This window comes from Phocoena phocoena, chromosome 9, assembly GCF_963924675.1.
Source record: "Phocoena phocoena chromosome 9, mPhoPho1.1, whole genome shotgun sequence".
Lineage (NCBI taxonomy): Eukaryota > Metazoa > Chordata > Mammalia > Artiodactyla > Phocoenidae > Phocoena > Phocoena phocoena.
Window position 1 is genome coordinate 63276098 of NC_089227.1, and position 4646 is coordinate 63280743.

General features: G+C 40.5%; 1 non-coding gene across 1 annotated transcript; it reads left to right on the forward strand.

The window, feature by feature from the left end:
- The first annotated feature begins 439 nt into the window (after positions 1-439).
- On the forward strand, positions 440-546 carry LOC136128654 (U6 spliceosomal RNA). Its single transcript, XR_010656240.1, has one exon. It is a non-coding gene; the product is annotated as a U6 spliceosomal RNA (small nuclear RNA).
- Positions 547-4646: the final 4100 nt, after the last annotated feature.

Below are 4646 nucleotides of genomic sequence, written 5' to 3' on the forward strand. Positions count from 1 at the left end.
ATATTTGTATGAAACTGACTGACTTTGCTGTACACCTGAAACTTATACAATACTGTAAATCAACTATAGTTCAATAAAAAAGTTTAACTTGAATTATTATTATCGTTTTAGCATGAGTTATCTTAACAACTGCCTTATAAATTCCTGGTCAGCAAGGATGGAACCACATTTGTCTTTGAACATTATGCACTAATTTGCCTGTGCCAACACAGGTTCTCAACCTCAGATATTATGTAGTAAACACTTTTTATTTTAGGGATGAGAAAATGGCTGAGATGTTAAATGAATTGCCTAAGATCACAAAATGCTAAGCCCACATGTTCCAACACTATCTGTAATTTACTAATTCCTTAATAGTAATGATAAATTTGTAAGGGTACAACATTTTAAAGTTTACAAAGAACTTCCACCCACATCATCTCATTTATATCTCACAATAGTGCTTGCTTCAGCAGCATATATACTAAAATTGGAATGATACAGAGAAGATTAGCATGGCCCCTGTGCAAGAATGACACACAAATTCGTGAAGAATACCATATTTTTATGCACCCCAATGTTCACTGCAGCACTATTTACAATAGCCAGGACATGGAAGCAACCTAAAAGTCCATCAACAGAGGAATAAAGAAGATGTGGTACAAATATACAATGGAATATTACTCAGCCATAAAAAGGAATTAGATAGTGCCATTTGCAGAGACGTGGATAGACCTAGAGACTGTCATACAGAGTGAAGTCAAAAAGAGAAAAACAAATATCATATAATATCACTTACATGTGGAATCTAGAAAAATGGTACAGATGAACTTATTTACAAAGCAGAAATAGAGACACAGATGTAGAGAACAAACTTATGGATGCCAAGGTGGGAAAGGGAGGGGTGGGATGAATTGGGAGATCGGGATTGACGTATATACACTACTATGTATAAAACAGATAACTAACGAGAACCTACTGTATAGCACAGGGAACTACGCAATGGCCTGTGGTGACCTAAATGGGAAGGAAATCCAAAAAAGAGGGGATATATGTATATGTATAACTGATTCACTTTGCTGTACAGCAGAAAGTAACACAACACTGTAAGGCAACTATACTCCAATAAAAATTTATAAATAAGCCATGAAAGGCAAAATAAAATAAATTAATCCCACAATAACTCTGATGTACTTGGAAGGTAGATATTATTTCCATTTTATAACTCAGAAAGTGACCTACATAGGTGTTAGTTATTTTCAACACAACAAAAAGTGCCATAATAAGCATAGGAAATAATATGGAAGTTTGGGGCTTATTGAACTCAGCTATTCAGTCTCATTACATAGGATTATCTCCTTTAACTGGTTAAGGCAATTCTCTGAACTACGAACTGAGGGGCTTCTCAGTGAGAAACCAAGATAGGGTCATCCTGTATGAAAATGGTGAGAGCAATGTTGTGTGAGTTTCAGGTATACAGCAAAGTGATTCAGTTATACATATACATGTATCTATTCTTTTTCAAATTCTTTTCTGTACACCGGAAACTAACATAACATTGTTAATTTAATAAAAACTAAAAAAAAAAAAAAAAATGGTGAGAGCAGACTGAAGCACATCTCAGGGAATCATCTAAGGGGAGAAGGAGAATAAAGCAACCCTACTAAGGGGCTTGCTTTCTCTACCACTGATGGAGTTCCTCCTGTGCTTCCTGGTGACATATCTATAGCATTCTCCAGGAAACAAAGCCTATATTCTCTTGGGGGAATCTACACAATGAACACACACATACACACACACACACACACACACACACACACACGCAAACCCAGTAGGCTGGGGGGCAAGAAGAGGGTCTTGGGAAAAACTATGTAGAATTTGAAACCTATACTATTGTTCTAATTATCTACTGCTATTTAACAAACCCCAAAACTTAGTGGTTTAAAATAACATCCTTTTTTACTATAGTTCACAATTTCGTGGGTCAAGAATTCCCACGAATTCTGTTTCATGCGGCACAGACTGGAATGATTCAGTGAAATTCAGCTGACGGCTGGTCTGGTCAGGAGGAGACAAGACACTTCATTCTTATAACCAGTGTCTTGATGGGAATGGCTTGAAAGCTGAGCTCACCTCTGCCTCTCTCCCTCTCCATATAGTTTCAGGGCCCTCCACGAGATATCTCCAGTAGGGTAGTTGGATTTCTTACACAGCCGTTCAAGACTCTCAAAGATTTAGGAGGCAGTTGCTAGCCTTTGTTCGAGGAGAGGTCCAGACTGTCATAGCATTAGGTCAGCTGTGCAGTTTTGGTCCAAGAACTCACAGGTTGACTCCCTTCCAGGAGAAGCTAAATAAACCCCACCATTTGGTGGGAGCAGCGCCAAAGAATTTATGACCATATTTAATCCCATACAATTCTTACCATAAACTGCTCCGATTTTCTCCATTCTTTTCATTGTTACCACTCATTCAGTGTTTTTACAATTATAATCTGAAGAAAATAATGAGGACACAGCGGGGATCATTTTTAACTCTAGGAACATGCCCCATCAACTGGGGACAAGAATTGAGATGATCTCTCTAGCATAACTGGTGTATGTCTTGTTTCACCACCCTGGGTTTAAGTGACATAATGTATTCATAACCTCAGATAGGATGCCCTTAATCCCTCTAATCACCCATTCATGTTGCAATTGTTTCCAGATTTTCCATCCCAGATATTTTAAGAATCCTCAGGCTTGCTTGTCCATGTCTGTTGCTCACCTCTTTCTGCCAGGAGCTTGGGGGGGCTATCTCTCTAAGCAGGATTTTGTAGGAGTGGCTATTGCTTTGGTCACTGTCTCTGGTCTTGATGCCAGTTCACTTCGGCCCACCTCCTGCAGCCATATCTTGGCACACGTTATTAAGGAAATTCATTACTGTTATTTTGATCCTTACGGTGCTATGAAAGAATGACCCTCCCTTTCCAAATGAAAAGGACAAAGTTTCCTCCCTATTTTTATTCTTACACAAGATGTGTCCCTTCATGAAGCTCCCCAAGTGTCCAGCATTACCATACTTTTTATTCACCTACACAGAGCCAGGTACCCTGGGGTTGCTAATGCAGCCAGGGAAGCTGGCACTGGATGAGTTCCAGCACATGCCTGGCCACAGGCTATTCTCAAATCCTCCTCCCAGACTGCTCAGACAGTTGTGCTGCCTATGACTCAGTGGGTAAATTTCCCCTTTACTTATGGTGTGTTGTTTCCAGGACTGCTGTCTGCCCATTTCCCCTCCTAGCTTCTGTTAGGACTTGCCATCTCCCCATTCCCTACTCCCCTTCCTACCTCTCGTGTATTTCTCTATAGCCTGAGCTTCAATGTTCATAGGGTTCCTTGCCTTTTTTCTTAGCTCCCCCTGGGTACCTTTCTCAGGCCCTAAAAAAATCAATAAATGCAAACAGATATGTGATGTGTGTCTGCATGTTTGGGAGTGAGATATAGTGTCTAAATCCCTTCAACAGAAGCATCTTTGTTCCAATCCCTATCACCCAAAAGTTTTGGATTCTTGGGTTCTATTTAAACCCTGTATTTCCCCATTTACTTTACCTTTGCCTTGGCTACAAACATGAATTGGGAGAAAAATAACTTCTGCATAGATTTCCAGTACAGAGACAGTTCTCTTTCCTCTTTATTTCTCAGGAGACTAAACCAAAATCTGCTGTCCCTCAGAGTCTATTCTGACTGGCCTGGTTATGAACACAGGTGCTTAGCATGGAGCAGGGCCCATTTGCTGCTTCTTCCCAGCCTGGGGTGGAGATTGGTGAGGGCAGGGATTGTCTGGTTGTTTTAAAGATTGACGTCTGGGAAGTGTGATTCTCAGTGTTCCTCCTCAATCCTCAAATTAGGTTGCTTGTGTGCATGGGGAACATCTGTCCCCCGGGGGCGGATTTGTAGTGTCAGGAGTTACTACCACTTCTAAGCATGATCACAACAATTTGAGGACTTGAGAATGTATCACCAGCAGAATCAGTGTGTGAGCTTGCCGCACGTCCCTGCTTCACACGTGGAGAGGGCGTGAGACGGGGCCCCAGCACTGTGTGAACTGCCTTCTAAAGTCATTAAGCCTTATAAACTGTTAGATAATTCTACTTATCCATGAATCATCTATGTCTGACTTATCTCATCAACATGTCTCTCAGGTAGTTACCACTACATGTTTTTGAGCTTTGGCAGCATTGTAAATGTAGTCATTATTAGACGCTCTGGCATTTGGCACTGAATGTTCTTTTGCTTTGTGCTTTTGTTTCTTTCTCCACCAACATCATCTCTCCCCTAGAGGTCACTCTCACTTGTGCAAACATCCTGATCTCAGAACCAATTTAGATTCTGTAGAACTCCCCAGGCAGTCTCAAAGAAGGAAGGGGAAACTGATGGCAGTTGGACGAGAAATAAGAGGGTCTTTAAAAGAGCTTTCCCACGGCCCTCACCACAACCCCTTTACTGTCTGCTGGCAGTATATTCGTGGTAGGTCCCAATGAAGCTTATCAATGTTGTTTTTAATTTTTTTAAAGACAAAAACAACTAAATGAATTTTTTTTCTTGTTTTTGATGCAGTATACATTCATGATAGCACCTGTGGAATTTCCAGATAAGCAAACAGAAAATTTTAAAAATATCTTCGGGAGA